The 20,711-nt window shown below is 34.5% G+C and overlaps 1 long non-coding RNA gene across 3 annotated transcripts; it reads left to right on the forward strand.

Annotated features, from left to right (window-relative positions):
* Window positions 1–309: 309 nt before the first annotated feature.
* Window positions 310–4,089, forward strand: LOC113331595. Of its 3 annotated transcripts, none has more exons than XR_003351063.1 (10): window positions 310–628; window positions 1,096–1,209; window positions 1,294–1,384; window positions 1,602–1,775; window positions 1,894–2,076; window positions 2,159–2,331; window positions 2,710–2,773; window positions 2,945–3,302; window positions 3,425–3,522; window positions 3,752–4,089. It is a non-coding gene; the product is annotated as an uncharacterized LOC113331595 (long non-coding RNA). The 3 variants fall into 3 exon arrangements; XR_003351055.1 differs by having other exon boundaries at window positions 2,945–3,179; XR_003351048.1 differs by having other exon boundaries at window positions 2,945–3,522.
* The last annotated feature ends 16,622 nt before the right edge of the window (window positions 4,090–20,711 follow it).

A 20,711-nucleotide genomic window follows, 5' to 3' on the forward strand; every position in this document is an offset into this window, starting at 1 on the left:
ATCAAAAACACTCCATCACAAATCATGGGTTTCACGGTTCTACCAAAACAAGTTTCGGTTCTACCCACTGCGCCATATCCTGGTTTTAGCAAAATTTCATTTTCGGAGGTGTGCAACGGATATAGACGTTCACATTTAACAACGTTAATATCCGTTGAACACCAGATTATCCGTTGCAAGAATTATTTATATTTCAATTACTAAAATAAACTAGGTATTTTTGTAATACATAGTATATTATGCGCTTTTAGTAGTTTTTTTCTTTTTTATTAATTTTCTTATTTTGTTCTTTTTTATTTCACCGGTTATTTCACAACCATGTACTCCCTTTTTCTCTCTCTTTATATTTTTCATCGAAGAACTTCTCTTTCTAGGTTTAGTTCTTTCTCTCTTTTTCCATTTTTCACTTTCCGTCGAGAGAAGAGAGAAACTTTTCTCTTCTCCTTCAACAAATCTGCTTAGATTTTAGGATTTGCATGAAATTAATACCCCCGTTTCAACAAATCTCCAATCTAATCAAAACCCATAGAAATCTGAAATCAAATCTATACTTTTTTCTAAACCTAATTTTTTCCCTGAAATCAAAAATCAAATCATTCAACCTCTGATTTTGGTGGATTATCATCAGGTATAAACTAGTTTGTTGTTAATTTTATTTTTATCTGAAATCATTTGATAGAGTTAGGGTTTTTGATTTTGAGCTAACTAGTATCTGAAATGGTACTTGGGTTTATGTTTCATGGAAAAGAGCTGTGGGGGTTTGTTAGATTTGATTGTAATCTGTTTGAAGTATGTTATTTGAAGTTAGAGTTATTCCTTATCCGTATTTGTGATTAGGGTTTTTGACTCTGGATACAACTGTTTCTCCCTTAGATTAATGACTAGAAATGGTGCTGGGGTTGCTGTTTTATGGAAAAGAATTCTTGGTTCTGCTTAGATTTGTTTGTAATCTGCTCAAAGTATGCAGGTTATATGGATACTAGTGTAGTGACGTATTTATATTTTCTTCTTTACTTGATGTATTTTATTTAATGATTTTAAAATACTGAGTTACAGTAATTAGAATCTGATTATTAATTAATTGCTGTTAATCAGATTTTGAAGATGGTGCACAGGCAGATTATGCGTGAGAAGACTTGGCGTACTGGTCCAGGAATGTGAGAAGACTTGGCGTTCTGGTCCAGGAATCTCTAAGGCTTGTCGAGACGTGTAATCATCGTTTTTCTCGTCTTGCTTTTATCATCACACAACTATGATGCTGAAGTTTGATTGTTGTTCTTTCTTTTCCATCAGGAAACTATGGTTGACAAGCATGTTCCCTGTATACCCTGATTCTATCATTGAGGAACTCAACGCTAAACTACTTGCAACAGCTAGTTCAGAGGTATCCAATATTTTTTTGATCAATGACAAGTAACCCTTTATTTTACAATATAGTATAGTTTTCTCTGTTTTTTTTCTTCTTACCATATATAGGTTTTTTCGTTCATATGTTTAGGTTCTTGTACATTTCTAGTAATCAAGATTTGTTAGGGAATCTTTACTCTTTACTAAATTTTATAGCGGTTAACTGAAATCAATTCTTGTGTCTACTGATTCAGATTCTAATCTCAATGACAAAAAAGAGTTTGAAGTGCCAAGAATAAAAGCTGGAACAACTGTATTTGTTGGTTATGGCTCCAGGAACATATTGAGACAGCGGTCCAGGGATAACTTCGTTACCAGCTGTAACCCAACCAAACTTAGCGTCATCTTTGTATGGGACAATGTTTCAGGTTTGTATCTCTGTTGGTTTCTTAGTATTTTATTAGCTAATGATATGGTTAGGTGGGTCTGACTTGAATTATTTGTTCGATTCACTAATTTATCTCTTCAATATGTATCTAATTTCAGATCGAGTCTGGAACCAACCCTGCCATCCATTTCAAAACACATCCGAACATCAACAAAGAGTTATTTTACTAGGCCTGAAAGATCCAAATATACCTTTTCCAATCTGTCCACCTGGTGATGCGGGTATTAGTCTCTTGAGGTGGAGAATGCTGAGTACTGACGAGCCTGTAGTGCCCCTGACCAGTGAGTTTTGATTCTGGAAACCATTAGTAGTTAAGTCATTTTTTCTTCTGGTACATGTTATTAAACTATGTTGTATTTGCAGTCAACTGCTGGCCGTCTGTCTGTGGAGGTGCCCGTTTTGTTAGCATGGAATATGAGGCATCAACTATGTTTAATTTGCACAATGTTGTGAGCAAATGTGAGCCAGGTTGATGGTGACTGGAAGTAATTGGTTCTTTTTGTGTTGGAAGTACTGTGCCAGCAACAATAAAAGTGGTACATCTCAACCCCTTTTATTTTTGCTTCCAATCTCACATGTAGTTTCATGCATGGTTACTCACTTTGCATCTGTGGTGTAGTAATATTAATCGTTTTCTTATCTGTGGTTACTCAGTTACATATAAGAACCATACCTTCCCCATGGCAGTTTCAATTGTGTTGTCGGGATAATATGAAGATGATCTAGATAATCCTGATGATGTTGTTTTTACTGGACAAGGGGTAATGATTTACTTGGCAATAAATCCCAAATAGCTGACCAAGTAATGGGACATGGCAATTTGTCTCTCAAGGATTGTTATATTCGTTTGTTAACGTATATTCGTTTGGGAACAAAACTTATTGCTATCGTAATTCTCCTATCTTACCTTGCAGAATAAATGGATCAGAAAGTTTCCATCAGAGTTATTCGTGGACTGAAATGTCCTAGTACCAACTGGTAAGCACAAGAAAATCTGCAGTTCCAGTTGTTCCTGGTTCTGAAGGTTCTTAACTCTGTCCTTTACAGTTCTACTTCCATCTTAACTAATTGACAGATCATAGTAATTAGTAGTTCCCTTTCCCCGGATGAGTTAGTTGATATATGAAATGTAAATTTTCGATTTTGCAGGAAGTGATTCAAATTCGTTCACTCTTGATGCATTAGCCCTTTTCATCTTGTGTGCTTCAATGAGAAAATCACCCTGAATTCATCTTTCACGTTGTCTTTTGCCCACTTCTACAATGCGGAGAGTCGATTTTTAATGCATAATTTCTATCTACTCTATACTTGAAGGGAGATCATGACAAGACGTGTTGTGTTGGTTACATCCTGCTTGATGTCTTACCATCTTTATGATGGATAGGTAACCTATATTGTTAAATTTGTCGTTTGTTTCTCCCCATTTTCAGAACTGTGGTCAGTTTTATGGTGAGTTGCTTGAGCGTTTTGGAACTCTTTTCAAAATACCATTACTCAAGTCTTACATGTACGTCATGTCCATATGTGGTCTAATGCACTCCACTTTTCTTATCAGAGTATTGACTTGTTACTCTTTTATGTCCCCTTTCTTATGGTTCTAATCTTAGCATGTATACAAATTGCTTGTAGAGCTATGCCCAGTACATTCCCCTACCTTTCTGAAGACACCCTCTATATATGTATTCGACTGCTCAGCTGCAGGAATGATATTCAATGACTTTATAGAGGTAAGCAACTTGGAGTGAATGTTATCTTACTTCTCATGCCCACTAGAAAAGATATGTGTCACTATATTAGATATGGAAATGTGGATTTTTCGCAGTGAATCCATGTCCTGCAAAGTTTGCTCTTCATTATTCCATTGTAGCTTATTTATAGGTTTCTCCTTTATGTTATTATTTCAACTGTTTTTAAGGCGTTTATACTTGCTCATGGATCATTGTTATCCATTTGTAGGTTCAGAAAATGTCTTTGTGGTCCTCTATTTTGGAGAAAGAGCTAAGGCCAAACTCATTAAGATATGTGATGCATTTGAGCAAACCATTACCCATTCATTGAGCAAATCGTAATGCAAGCCCAGATGATGACAGAGGTATGCGAAGTCCTGCATTGAATTAGTCATGCAGATCCCAATGGAGGGTATGCTAAAATTTTGCTATGATCTATTTAAACAGTAGCTTTTAGCATTAAATCACTTGTAAAAGTGAATGATTTTTATAGCTGATTAACTGCGTCAAACTACACTCAGCTTGCTCAATTCTGATAAGTTCATCTATTACATGCTGAAATACATGAATTGTTCTTGATCAATTTTGATGATACTGAGAATTCTTCCGAATGATAAATTGGTCCTAGTTCATCTGGAATGGTATATTCAGGTGCAGAAGTATGCCGGAATTATTGCCAGCAGAAACTTTTCTTAAATCTGAAAATTGTTTTGCAACGGATACAAAGGTAGGAAAGTTATCCGTTGCACAACTCACCTAAAATAAGCAACGGATATAACTGCAACCAAACCAATAAATCGTTGAAGGAAAACCAAACAGGGACCCATTGAAGTGTTTTTTATTAGTATTAAACGTTGCAAAAATTAGTGTATCCGTTGCACAAATAAAGAATGAAAAATGTTGCACCACATATTGTACAACGTTATAAGCGTTGCTCAATATAATTTGTGCAACGTATAATCCGTTGCACAACCATGCGCAACTCCGTTTAGCCAAAGTTATTACCGTTGCACAAATTCTTTGTAACGTTTATAATAGTCACAAAAAGGCTGTTTTGGTGTAGTGACCTCCATGTGAGTACTGTGCATAGTCACACTAGCTTTCCAAAATTCGGTTGACTAGGTACTAGGATCGGTTCCCCACATATATATGGTATCTAACTTGTACTTGCTGCACATGTCCATAGGATCAGTTCCCCTTTGCCTAAAAACGTGTTGCACATGTCCATAGGATCGGTTCCCCTTTCTGCTAAAAACTTGCTGCACCTCATACAAGGATCGATTCCCCTTTGTGATAGGTTGCACCTCTTACTAGGATCGGTTCCCTTTTACCCAGAGTCAGTCATACAAATAACACAAAATCGGTCATACCATCTCAGGTGATTACTTAAGATCGGTTTCACTAATACAAGTCATACCAATACAAAATTCAGGCCTTTGTGAATAGTTTTACCAAGAACATAAACAAGTCATGAGCGGTTATACTAATCACACATATTGGTAGTTCAAAAGATATGCAATGAATAACAATACCAATAATGCCTGTCGATTTCTCTTTCGATTCACAAAACAAGTTCATGAATTTACTTCCTTAAAACAAATGTAAAACATTGTTTCCTACGATGAAATCTTCACCTTATACCCATACATAATCACAATAGCATTCAAACGATTATGTCGATGTCTTATCTACAAAGTTTAATGGTTAAGCAATAAACCTCGTATTGTATTCCTTAATACTATGTCTAACTAGAGTATAATCATTCATGCTTCGCAGTTTGGTTTTCAATATGCACGACTTAAAAGATATGTTTAGTGAATGAAACCATTCAAGTCAAATATCACTAACCTCAAGTGGAAGGATGATGTTGTCGTTGTAGCTCCTTACTTCTTCACTTATTCAAGTCTTCGCAATACTTGTAATGTCTCATACCTTATAATTTCAAGCTAACCTATACGCAGTTGACTCTAGTACATAATCAAGCGACTCTTAAATGAGTTTTGGATCACTAAAATATGACAACCAAACTTGACATACCAACGCTTGGTGGGTTCAACCGAGCTATGCTCTAACAATCTCCGCCTTTGTCAATTTTAGTGACAAAACTCTTACATCATATGGATAAACAAATTACAAGAATTCATTACACATATGCTTGATTCCCGAATTCAACAACACAATAACCTGTATACATTCAATCCTTGAATTCCGCTGTTGACATTATAATAACAAAGCTAATACTCCCCCTAAAGGTAAGATATGTATATTTAATCAATCCGCACGTCTTTGTTATTTCCTTTGTAGTCCATATAACTACAAGTATATGATATGTTACTCCCCGTTAGTCTATGCTTTCACTCTTACGTTAGATAAACGTTTAAGCACAAATGTCCTTTCCCTTAGTGATACCAATCAATATAAATCAACACCAATATCACTTGTTTAATCCATATATATTTCTCCCCCTTTTTGTCACAAAATGACAAAGAAACAAAAAAATAAAGGACAAACCGAAAGGATCTTACAAATCTCAAAATAGACTTGCAAACCGATAGAGTTAAGCACGAGGGTTCCACACACCATTTTTGATAACCAATATCAAAACCGAAACTACAAAGTAATTTGTTTTGATATGTTACCAAGGAAACAATTGCCCGAAGGAATTTTTCCTAATAGTTTTTCAAACCAAAAATCAACTAAGCACCTTAGTTCCTTTGCTAAACCGATTGTACAACTACAATCGCTTGTTCGATAAAACCAAAATAAAGATAACTTTATTTTTCTCATCAGGTTCTAATTATCCATATAACTTAGATCTTTAGATTTTAAACAAGACAAGTACTAGGTTAGTTAACTACCATTTCTTGTTAAGGCATTCGATTAGACTTGAATAACTGAAACCTCCACTTTGATAAGTCTAACTAGGATCATAATTAACTTAGTTTCTCTTATCCGGAATCGAATTGGACTAAACAATTCATCCCGTAAACCTTTTATTTCGTTAATCCATAAACAATTCATACAAACCAAATAAATCAACTTGCATAATTATTCACCTCAACCGGAATCAATTGAAACAACATAGACATTAAAGCACCGCAATTGCACCGAAATTTTGTAAGCCTAAACAATTGATACCACACAATAAAGCAAGATAACAATAGTTTTTCTTAACCAGAACCAATTGAATCACACACACATCCATACACAAATAATGGAATAAAACATCAATTGTACCGAAATTTTGTTAAGCAAAAGCAATAATTATACGCAATAAATCAAGCTTTTCTTAAACAGGAAAACAATTAACTAACAAGATTGTTACCTCAAATTTCGCATCCTCTTCTCCAATATGTTTGCATCTTCTTCCAGGGAGAATTGATATCGAAATATCATTATGTTGTCATCCTTATGCAAAACAAAAGAATAACAAAACCAATCTTTACAAGAGAAAGGTTGAAAACCGGTTTTTAACTATTGCAAGCAAAAGTTGAAAACCCCGAAACACATATGCTTTTATGCTAAACCAAAACCGATTCAACATATTGTGACTTTTTCACATATTGTTTCTATCAGAACCCCTCATGATCCTTTGATAAAGCCTACCAACATGGGCTAGAACTTAATCCTGCTAAATTAAAAAGTCACCCAAACCATAAGGGTTCACAACATTATGAGATCGAATATCAAGGTTAGAAAACTGGAATCAAACATCCCGTAAACATACATAGCAATAACATAAAGCATTCAAGCACATGCTATGTAAATCAAAAACTATCACAAGAAAAATTATAAATTAAATAGTTTTATTTATAATAGACTTAATTGAAATAAATCAAAAACTAATGTCTATTTTTCCTTGCAACTCAATTATTGGGAAGAATATTCCTTGTGACCAAGTTTTTTTGACGCTCTTCTTCAATTTACGATTCTTGGTTCCAAAACTCTGATTCAATTTTTTGAATCCTTTAAGACTTTTTGGATCTTTTAGAGCAGTAAAGCCCAGCTGTTTCTGAAAACAGTCAAGTTGTTTACCAAGATTTTCAAGATGAACAAGAAGTGAATTTTTGTAGGAATTTGGTGAAATTCTTCTAACAACCGTTTTATTACTGGATTGTTATCCAATCATTTGACCTATAGTCTTATTAGAGACATCCATAATGCTTCTCATGTCATCGAACTCATCTCCTGCGACGAATTCACAAATCTCTATAATTATACAGGGAAAGCCTATATGCCTCTTTATTCCTGAGGAAGCAATAAAATCTGAGATTTTTATCATTTGACTGACAATGATTTCACAGATATCAATTTGAGGATCTCCTTTAAACAGAAAATAAACAAATCCTGCAAAATCTTTGTCCCAAACTGATGAATCTCTAGTACTTGCAAATAGGGTTGCTAAATCAAGTTTACCGAATACCCTTAGGTGGAAGGGTATATCTTTTGTTGGTAGCCCACCATTTTCCCATTCTGTTGATCTTCCAATGAGCTGTGTTGAAATGGTACCGTTCTCAATTTCAACTCCAGTAATCAAGTGATTACATTCCACATTGTATTCAATAGCATTAGAGATTGTCTTACAATCAACATAGTAGAGTCCTGACCAACAAGAGTAACAAAATTAAGATTTTTATGATCAACATTATGAATATTTGCATAAAAAACTCTTACCATATCCAGTGAAATTTTTTCAAAACCAAAAAGTTTTCCCCAGTTTCGATCTTGAACAAACTTCACATAATCCTTACCTTGGACATCTGGATCGAATTTCTTTTCAGTAGTAAACTCCATTCCCTTGAGTGTTTCGTATTTCCTAAAACATGAGCTGTCAACAAAACGAGTAAATTCATGTTTGTCATCAATACTGTTAGGAAATATGATCCTATCAAGATCATCCTTTTTGATCCGATTATTAGCGGATTTGGTTCTCGATTTCCTTTTTCCCATATTTTCGAAAATATGAAAAACCCTAGTTATGGTTTTGACCACTCTTCTCCAATATGTTTGAACACATAGCAAGAGATTATCTTTTATAGGAATAATTGATATTGAAAACTGGAAATAACTGGTTTTAGGAAATCTTGTCAAAATCGGAAACCAAGGCTTGTGGGAAAACAATTCTGATTTTATATCTAGGTCTTTCTTTTTGAAAACCGGTTTTTCATGGACTGGATCTTTATTTCGGATTGATTCCATGTTTTTGTCCAAAATCCTGTTTACTCCTTTATTACCAGATCTTGATAATATCACTTGAAATTTATTCAAGAATTTACTAGAGTATTCAGAGATAGATTTCAACAAAATATGATATTTGTTGAAAATATCATCAGAATCATAAACCGTGTAATGTTTCGAAAGATCACTTGCTTCATTAAAACAGTTGTGAGGTGTATGAAGCAATCCATTGTTAATAGAATTATTAACTGAAAACTCATTCCTTGTAGGAATACATACTTTCCAAAATCGCATCCTAGATAGCGATACATTGACAGTACTGAATCTGAAAATGTACATATATATACTTTGAAAGGTTTTCCAAAATATATTTAAGATTCCATATTTTTCAGGAACACAATACACATGGTTCATATAATGAAAAATTCTAAGAGGAAACCTATGCATTTTCGAGATACAACATGTCTCATAGAGTATTGTATCATTGCTACTAAACATGTTAGTATCCAAGACAATGATATACAATTATATGATATCCCACTGATTATGTAAGTCTTTCAAGACATACATGGACAGAATTCCGATTCCTAAAATATTTAGGAATAAGAGTATTACATACTTCATCCGGGTCTTCCACCACGAATTTTTGAAGTAGTCAAATTCTGCCGTTACGTTAACTGAATCGACCATTAGATTCAATTTCTTATAGATTGGATCGCACCAAACACATATTGTTAGATCTTTTTGTGTTTGCCTGCTCTGATACCAATTGAAAATACGAGGGCACCCAAATATACCTCAATCTAAAACTTTTCCTACCTATAAGTCATTTCTCCGAAAGTGATTGTCTATGGACTGAGTCGAGACAATGCAACTAATCGGTTCACACTTCGTGTGATCGTATATGGATACGAGATCGAGACAATACAACAACGAAGTATGTTTACTTTATAAAAAGGTTCAGACTTAACCAAACACAATAGGATTACTTATCAAGTAAATAGGAATTAAAGTTTGTGTAATTTACTTTAAATTATAATAACAACAACTATAATTGCGGAAAATAAAAGTAAATGACACAACAAGATTTTGTTAACGAGGAAACCGCAAATGCAGAAAAACCCCCGGGACCTTGTACATAATTGAATACTCTCCGGATTAAGCCGCTATACAAAATAAACCAACTTCGTATAGTTGATACCAAGCAACTAAACCTATAATTCACCTAGTTCCGTCTGTATTCCCACGCCTCCAACTTATGAATAAGTCACTTACTTGGAACAATTCCTTTGGTTCGTATTCCAAACAGTAAAGGAACAACAAATCTGTTTGGTAGCAACTCTTTTCAACCAAGTGATATGAGTTCGACAAAGGCTCTTCTGTTTATCTCAATAAACTCCTTCGTCGGGTTCTAAGATCTATCTTATTCTCAACTACCGAAGTAATTGTTAAGATTTTGCAATCAATACTTTTAATCACACAGAATTGTATTGATGCCGATCTACACAACTAATCAATATAATCTACCACAAGGATAAACCGATTATAGTTGGATCCCTTTTACCAAAAAAAGTATTGTGCACACCAAAGATTATAAATCCAAAATCAGAAATCTTCAAGGTCTTATTTGTCTTCAAATATTCTTAGATCTTCAATAAACACCTGCACACAATCAACTTGAATCTCTTGTGATCAATCACGCACAAAACAGAGTCTGTTAACAATGGATTATCACAAGACGTCTTTAGATCTACAAACAGTCTAAAGATCCCTGTCGAAACTTCGATCTAGTTTGAGTGAATCTTATATCAGAAGAGAAGATTCTCAAGCATAAACAAACTAGGTGCAATCAAAGTTCAACCACCGTTAGTCAATCAAATCAATCGAAAACAAAAGATAAACCACAATTATCTAGTTTCCCACCAACGGTACTAATAGAGCTTCTCAATCCCAAAGAAGACTTTAAACTGAGCGTCCGTAAGAGATTTCGCCTAATTAGGTTATTCTCCTCTCCGAATAGGCGGCTTCACCAGTAACAACATAACTGAGATAGTTCTTGCTATACGAAGGATTAGTTTGCTCGAAATGCAAACTTTCATATTTATAGACCAAGAAAGTTTAGACACCAAGGAATTTCCAAAACCGAAAATATTCTCAAGATATGCATTAAAGCCCAGATTCAGTTTCCATAATTCCTGGAAATGCTTTGTCCAAAATATTGATCGAAAATCTCTTGGAAAATCTCCAACTAGTTAATGCACATTACTGATTCTCATTTTTCTAAAATAAAATTAAAAACCTTAAATAAAAGATTCTCAATTTATTTTATTCGATCCGGGATTTTCTTCCTTTATCTATTAAGGAATAACTTTGAACAATTAAAGATTAGCGTTTGTTGCACGTGTTCAAAGTATGTCGACATCCTTACTTTGTAAGTCCTCTTTCATACTTACAACCTTGAAACCGATTTGCCACACTTCCAAACAAGTTTAGAATTGGTTAAACTAACTTTCAAGAACTATGTGATTGATTAAGAACACTCAATCACAAATCATGGGTTTAACGTTTCTACCAAAACCAGTTTCGGTTCTATCTCCATGTGAGTACTGTGCATAGTCACACTAGCTTTCCAAAATTCAGTTGACTAGGTACTAGGATCGGTTCCCCACATATATATGGTATCTAACTTGTACTTGCTGCACATGTCCATAGGATCGGTTCCCCTTTGCCTAAAAACGTGTTGCACATGTCCAGGATCGGTTCCCCTTTCTGCTATAAACTTGCTGCACCTCATACAAGGATCGATTCCCTTTTGTGATGTGTTGCACCTCTTACTAGGATCGGTTCCCATTTACCCAGAGTCGGTCATACACGAAACACAAACTCTATCATACCATCTCAGGTGATTACTTAAGATCGGTTTCACTAATAAAACTCATACCAATAAAAAAGTCGGTCCTTTCTGAATAGTTTTACCAAGAACATAAACAAGTCATGAGAGGTTATACTAATCACACATATTGGTTGTTCAAAAGATATGCAATGAATAACAATACCAATAATGCCTGACGATTTCCTTTTCGATTCACAAAACAAGTTCATGAGTTTACTTCCTTAAAACACATGTAAAACATTGTTTCCTAGGATGAAATCTTCACCTTATACTCATATATATCACAATAGCATTCAAACGATTATGTCGATGTCTTAACTACAAAGTTTAATGGTTAAGCAATAAACCTCGTATTGTATTCCTTAATACTATGTCTATCTAGAGTTCAATCATGCTTCGCAGTTTTGTTTTCAATATGCATGACTTGAAAGATACGTTAGGGAATGAAACAATTCAAGTCGAATATCACTAACCTCAAGTGGAAGGATGATGTTGTCGTTGTATCTCCTTGCTTCTTCACTTCTTAAAGTCTTCACAATACTTGTAATGTCTCATATCCTAATACTTCCAAGCTAACCTATACGAAGTTGACTCCAGTACATAATCAAGCGACTCTTTAAATGAGTTTTCATTCACTAAAATATGACAACCAAACTTGACATACCAACGCTTGGTGGGTTCAACCGAGTTATGCTCTAACAAATACAAATAATGCCTGGCGATTTCTCTTTCGATTCACAAAACAAGTTCATGAATTTACTTCCTTAAAACAAATGTAAAATATTGTTTCCTAGGATGAAATATTCACCCTATACCCATACATAATCACAATAGCATTCAAACGATTATATCGATGTCTTATCTACAAAGTTTAATGGTTAAGCAATAAACCTCGTATAATCATTCATGCTTCACAGTTTTGTTTTCAATATGCACGACTTGGATGCATTTAGGGAATGAAATAGTTCAAGTCAAATATCACTAACCTCAAGTGGAAGGATGATGTTGTCGTTGTAGCTCCTTACTTCTTCACTTCTTCAAGTCTTCGCAATACTTGTAATGTCTCATATCCTAATACTTTCAATCTAACCTATACAAAGTTGACTGTAGTACATAATCAAGTGACTCTTAAACACTAAAATATGACAACCAAAACTTACAGACCAACGCTTGGTAGGTTCAACCGATCTATGCTCTAACAAGTTGCGCTCCTTACGTCTCTGATCCCAGCAGGATACTATGCACTTGATTCCCTTAGTTGATCTCGCCCACAACCAAGAGTTGCTACGACCCAAAGTCGAAGACTTGATAAACAAATCTGTCTCATACAGAAAAGTCTATAGGATTGAATAAATTTGTCTCCCACAGAAATACCCAAGAGTTTTTGTTCCGTCTTTTGATAAATCAAGGTTAACAGGAACCAATTGATAAACCAGACTTATATTCCCGAAGAACAACCTAGTATCAATCACCTCACAATAATCTAAACCGTATGATGGCGAAACTAGATATTGTGGAATCACAAACAATGAGACAAAGATGTTTGTAGTGACTACTTTTCTATCTTGCCTATCGGAGAAATAAATCTCAAGCCAATTTTACAATTATACTCGTACGAATGAAACAAGAAGATCAGATCACACAACTACAAGAGAAGTAGTATCGGTTTGGCTTTACAATCCTAATGAAGTCTTCAAGTCGTTAACCTACAAGGTCTCGAGAAGACACCTAAGGTTAGGAGAATCCATTCTAGCAATACAACTAGTATCACACAGGAGGTGTGGGGATTAGGTTTCCCAGTTGTTAGAGTTCTCTTTTATATAGTTTTCAAATCAGAGTTTGCAATCCAAGTTACCTTGGTAACAAAGCATTCAATAATCACCGTTAGATGAAAAACCTGAATCAACCAAGCTAATATCTTTCAACCGTTAGATCGAACTTAGCTTGTTACACACAAATGAAATGTACCCTAATTAGGTTTATGTAACCGTACCTAAACGTGTACACTCATGTTGGCTCATCAAATAGTTAACCGAGGTTAGCCATATGGTTACTCTCATATTAACCTTATTCATCTTTTCCATAACTAGTTCAAATGACTCAAATGAAACTAGTTAAAGAGTTGTTCAATTGCATAGAAGACACAATTGAAACCAAATCGGTTTGATTCACTCGAATCAATCACGAACATTATATCCACGGTTTGAAAAGATTGCATTCCTTAAGATTTAAATGTTTAAGTTCATGAACAAACCGATTTGACAAAATAACCAGCTTAAGTATGCGTACGGGTATGTACTTAAGCAACCGGATATAAGTTTGTCAAGTTTCCAAACTCCGCAGAAATTTTCGGCTTGAAAACTTCCGCTATTATGCTTATGGGTACGCATACTTAAGGTGACTAGTTTAGGAGTTTGTAATTCCCAAACTCAGTAGATATTTTTGGTTCGAAAACTCCGTCCAGTATGCGTACGGGTATGCATACTTAAGGTGACTAGTTTAGGAGTTTGTAATTCCAAAACACAACATATATTTTCGATTCGAAAACTTCTACCAGTATGCGTACGGGTACGCATACTTATGTTGTCTCATTCACCAATTTTTTATACACACATATGCATACACTTGGTTCCCGTTTTATGGATTTATACACTAATTTGCGAACACACTATATATACTCATATCCAAAGATGGTTATATCATAAACTCTTAATTTCAATAATTGAAACTTTCTTAGAGGAAGTTATATAGTTGTTGTTCACAAACTATTTTTCGACAAAGCGATTTTCAAGTTATTGAAATTATCATAATGAAACATTCCAAGGCTACACCAAATGATTGTATCACACAAACCATGTTAGATGTCACTCGGCAATTTTCATATGATCTTATTCGGACTTTCGTCACGAATGTAAGATGAACATGGCTAAAGCGAAAGCTTGCCAACACATATTTCGAGAAATATATAAGCGAGATAAACTCAGCTCGAAATCTCAAATGTGTATAATAGAAAACTATATCGTAACACGACTTATGTCTCAATATAGGATATAGAGTATAAATAGACTTTCCAAGTGATAGATGAGTTTAAGTATCCACATACCTTTTTCTGATGAAGTTCCACAAGCTCCCCTTAGTAGTTCTTCGTCTTCAAATGATGACCGCTGAGAGATCTAAGCTCAACTACACTATCTATGTCCTAGTCCGAGATATCTATAAATAGACTAGAAATCAAGACTTATAGTTTTGATCACTAACATTGACAAACATGCTTTTGATAGCAACGCATGCGAGTTCGACCGAGCAATGCTCTAACAATCTCCCCCTTTGTCAATTTTAATGACAAAACTATCAATACATATGGATTACAAAATAATTAAAAATTGAAGCTTCTCATCCACATGCTTGATCTCCTTGGCATCTTCAACACGAATCGAAATCTTCGTCACTTCCAAGTACTCCAATGATCCCAAAGGTTGTAACTTTAACATCATCGTTGTTGAGGATCCGTAGCTATAGCAATAAGAAAACAAATTCTCCCAATCATTGTTATACAATGTCATAGTATTATTACACAGTATCAAAGTTCAATTGTATCACAACTTTGACAACAATACTATGGTGATATGCATCACTCCCCCTTAGTCAATACTTTATCTCAACATGAAAACCACTCCCCCTTACATAATAATCCGTAAACAATATGTATTTGTAGTATGAACTAAACATTAATTCTCCCCCTTTTTGTCAGTAAAATTGGCAAAGGTACGGAAATTAGTGGGATCCTAATGAAATTTCCACAGAGATACTTCAAGACGAAAGGTGTTTTAACATACCAACAAATTTAGATGCAATCATATAGCCGAAGCTAAATGCATTCATTAAGGAGTTTATAAAGATACAAGATAACTCCTAAAATATTCCACAGCCGCACTCCCCATAATGATATGCCGATTAAGCACAAGTTCAAAAGAACTCTCCCCCATAAAATGTCATTCCCGAAAGGAACAACAAAGGCGACCTTGCTTTTACAAGAAAAGAAGGATTTCTTTGGATATAACCAAATATCATGAAAACATGAATTTGTAATCCAAAAATACACAATTAAATTAATCACAAGAGAGCCCATGATTAATTCAATCGGAATACACAACTATATTAACACAAGAGTGTGATCAATTCAGTTGGTCATGATTGACATAAGAGAACTTACGGAGCAACACAACTAAACAAACCATGAAAATTATCAATTCAACTGATTATGATCAATCAGAAGAAAACTTATGAAGCAACACAGTACATACACAAAGATGTGGATTGGAGATCGACCAATACTGCGGAGTGTACAAGGATTCATTCTATCTTTCATCATTATTTGCATAATGACATATAACAGACTTAATCCTTGTGAACAAAAGTTTTATCCTTTCTTTCATCAAACTAATGACATAAAAGGCTTTAACTTTTTTTTTTTTGATCGGTAAAGAAAATTTATTGATCAAAAAATCAGATGGTACAAAAGGCTTATACCACCCTTAAGGTGAAACAAAACAAAGAAAACAGAAAGAGAGACTATGTAGGTAACAGACTACCACATAGCTACATAAAATCAAAATACATCTTTGGCCAGTTTTCCATGACATCTCTAAAAGTAGAAGATTCTAAGTTCTTAAAAATAAGACACCAAGTGAAGATTGTATACATGATATTGTGCTGCACAGTTGCCTTCGTATTCTGCATATTAGAAAAATTTCTCATGTTTCTTTCAAGCCATATACACCAAATGATATCCACTGAGATCATACTCCAAATCTGAGTTTGCTGTGTGGAATTGAGAGGAAGATTCCAAGAAAAAAACATTGAAAATAAATCTGCAGGCATTGTGAATTTCCAGTTCATCTTTTCTTGGAAAAATGACCAAATCTTCCTGGCAAAATTGCAGTGCAAGAAAACATGGCTTACAGTTTCATTCTCATCACAGAACATGCAAGTTGAAGTCACAGTCATACCTCTTCTTAAAAGCAGATCCTTAGTAGGAAGACTATTGTGAGCCAGTAGCCAAAGAAAGAAACCAATATTAGGGGGAACCTTCTGTTTCCAAATGAATTTAAATACCTGCATATGAGCATGACTAACAGCATCATGAGCCAGCAAATCATAAGTGGATTTTACTGAAAAATGACCTTTCTTGTTCAAAGACCAAAAAATCTCATCTTCAACATATGTATTAATGACAACTGCACTCAAAAGATTTTGCATATTAACAAGCTCATTTCTTGTGACCGAATTCATTCTTCTAGGAACAGCTAGATTCCAGCTATTATCTTCTCCCACAAAAATCTCTTTAACTGTCTTGTTTTTATGTCTTGACACTGCAAAAAAATTTGGAAACTTATGTTGCAAAGAGACATCACCAAGCCACAAATCCTTCCAAAAACCAACAACACTGCCAGAATTTACTTTGAAGTGAATATTTCTTTTAAATATGTTGTCACACTTCATAATACCCTTCCATAAATACCTTCCATGAGTAATTTTTGGAATTTTAGTCATCCACCCACCTGCATCAATGTCATACTTATCTCCAATGATCTCTCTCCATAAAGCTTCCTTTTCATTTGCAAATCTCCATAGCCATTTAGTTAAAAGAGCTTTATTCATCTTCTTCAAACATTTGATACCAAAACCTCCTGCCTTTTTCTTTCTGTATAATTTGGACCATTTCACGAGATTGAGCTTCCTTTTATTATTGTTGTCATTCCAAAGAAAATTCCTCATTATGCTCTCTAATCTCTTGGCAACTAAAGCAGGCATTACAAACAAAGACATGTAATACACAGGTAAGCTTGCAAGAACACTTTTGATTAAAGTAATCTTACCTGCTCTACTTAAGAGAGATTTCTTCCATCCAGCTAGCCTCTTAATAAAACTATCTATAACTTTGTCCCACTTAGCCAGACCTCCACTTTTATCACCTAGGGGAAGACCTAAATAAGTAGTGGGAAGCACTTCAGTGTAGCAGCCCGGAATAGAAGAAAAATCTGACAAGTCACCAGTAAAACCAACTCCAAAAAATTTGCTTTTAGGAAAATTTATCTTAAGCCCTGTCAGTTGTTCAAAAGACAAAAGACAAAAGTCTAAGATTCTTGATTTTCTCAATGTCAGCATCCAAGAAAATCAATGTGTCATCTGCAAATTGCAAATGAATTATTAACTTGCCACTGAAGGTTGAAACCCTGAGATCAAACCTTGTTCTTGAGCATTTTGAATTATAAAAGAGAGTTCCTCTCCCACCAATAGAAAAAGGAAAGGGGAAAGAGGATCCCCTTGCCTTATACCTTTTTGAGATTTGAAGTAACCTGTTGCAGAGCCATTGATAAGAATAGAAAATCTCACAAACTCAAGACAACATTTTATCCATTTGTTCCATTTGTCACCAAAATTCATATTCCCCAAATTTCTTCTATAAAATCCCATCTAATATGATCAAAAGCCTTCTCAAAGTCTACTTTCACCAAAATCCCAGCTTTGCCACTCATCCACCTTGAATCTATAAGCTCATTAGCCACCAAGACTCCATCTAGAATTTGTCTCTTCTTAATGAAAGCTGATTGTTGAGAAGAAATGATATCAGGAAGAACTTCTTTTATCCTATCTGCCAGAACTTTAGACACAGTTTTATAAACCCCATGAACAAGGCTAATTGGTCTTAAGTCCTTAATTTCTTCAATAGTTTAGGAATTAGAGCAATGAATGTGTTTTTAAGCCTCCAATATAGATAACATCTGTCTTGTAGCTATTTGAAAACCAACATAATATCATTCTTCATAATATCCCAACAACGCACATAGAAACTGATTGGAAATCCATCAGGCCATGGGGCCTTGTTTTGACCCAACTTCTTCATTGCAGCTAAGCACTCCACTTTAGTAACTTCACTTTCTAACCAAATTTTTTGCTCATCTGAAATACCTTTGAAATTCATAAAATCAATTGTAACAGTTCTATTGCTTTGTTTTGAAAAATATTTTGGAAATGTTGAACAATTCCATCTTTGATTTCAGCTTCAACTGTAGTCATTTCACCATTCACTTTAATAACTCTAATGTAGCTTCTTCTTCTCCTATCAGAAGCCAATCTGTGAAAGTATTTAGTATTGTCATCATTCTGCTGTACGTGATTAGTATGTGAGGAAGTTTCAGCCCTCTCGGCATAAGTTTCAGGTTATTCAAATTCTAGTTCGGAATGTGAGTCTGACAATGAGAGCCTAGATTTCCTGGATAAGTATGAAGAAATTCATCAGAAAAATTTTCGACTGAAAGAGTCGTTGAATAAACTCTAGGTGAAAACTCTTGAGATTGACTGTCTTAATGATGAATTCACCAGAACCCTAATTTTGAAAGAAAAAGAGATTAACTCTCTCAAGTGTGATCTGCAAAGGTTATCAGGAAGCTCTGACAAAATTTCAGCAATGTTATTTGATCAAAAGGCTTTTGGAAACACACAAGGGTTAGGATTCAAAATCAAGACAGTAAGCACATATAATTCATTTGTTCCAGCTAGTTCGGGACCAATCGAACGTGTGCGTTGTAATCATGAGTCATCTCTTCAAAGCAAATCCCTGCTTTGCTCCTTTTATGGAAGTACAAGTCATGTCCAGGATAAGTGTTGGAGGTTCAAAAGAAACTGCAAAAGAATTTCCAAATTTCAGAATGACATGCAAAAGATGAATCTAATCCTGGAGAAGCAATCTGTAACGCCTGGATGCAAGAAGAAGTCCAAAAGAATCAAAGTCAGACGAGGTAAGTCTGTTTCAACAAACCTTGAAATGTCACCTTGTGACACAAGATGTGAACGTTATGTTCACTCTATTACTATCTAAACCATAGTAATATAATGTATCCTTATTTTGGACTTGAAAATAAGGATTACATCAAGGTTGTTCAAGTCTTGTAAATCTTTTGTTGATTTCTTTTTCTTTTTTGTGCAAGAAAATATCTTATTTTTAAAATAGATAATGGATCATGAACCATGGAGACTTTTTCAAGGTTCCCTAGGGTTTTATTATCCTAGAATCTATTTATGTTCATTTGCGAACATTCTTGTCCTTTGCCTTCTCTCTCTTCTAAAGATACTGTCTAATGGGTCCTATAACAAGAGGAACCACGAAAAGAGATGTTGTACATGTGGTCAATGTGTATTTATGTGAAGGAATTCATCCTTCAAGAAAAAGGAAGGTGAAGGATACGACTACTGATCCAGGTTCTTCCTCCTACTTATTGTCTGTTTGTCATTCTGATAATAACTTTAGGGATGTGGTGAAGGAGTTCATCAGAAAAAGAAATGATTCAAAGTATCGAATCATTTCATCTTTGGATGATATCACTCACTATGAACAAATGTTGTCTCTAACCAAGAACACTTTGTGTGAACTGAAAAGAGAACTTAGTGAGTTAACAGATATCTCTGAAGATTTGGAGGAATTAAATGATCCGATTATCAACGGTTTCTTCAACAATGAGAAGAAATTTTCTGTAGATGCCCTGAGGAAGCTCTACGATATCTAGTAAATCTTCTTATGAGAATTTGTATTCTTGTCTTTGTTTAGAAGAATAACTAGGGTTTGGAATAGCCATTGTTGTGATTACACATAGCTAGTTCCAAACGTTTTTCATCTTCATGTTTTTAGATTTATTAATTTAAATTCTAAAGTTATTTGGAAGATGATGTTTGCAATTTTAATCTTTATGGTTTTATATATTGCAAATTGTTATGGGATATGTGTGTTTACGTCCGTGAACTATGGTTGTCCCATACTTGTTCAAAAGTTATCTCTATTATACTGATATGAATGTATTGATAAAAATGAACTTTTGACAAAAAAAAGTTAAAGCCTTTTGTTTACTCTTCTTTAGCTATTAGGATTGAATGTGAATATAAATCTTTTGTTGTCTCCAACAATTCTGGTGATATTCTTCTTAAGGAAGAAACCAAAAACACAAAAGCTCCAATTCAATTCAAGATGAGCAGATCTGCTCTTGTATGGCTAAAAAACATCATGAGAAAAGAGTCTTCTAAAGATTTCTATGGAGTTTGGCGTTGGAATTTTGAAAGGGAT

The sequence above is a fragment of the Papaver somniferum genome, chromosome 1, assembly GCF_003573695.1.
Source record: "Papaver somniferum cultivar HN1 chromosome 1, ASM357369v1, whole genome shotgun sequence".
NCBI lineage: Eukaryota > Viridiplantae > Streptophyta > Magnoliopsida > Ranunculales > Papaveraceae > Papaver > Papaver somniferum.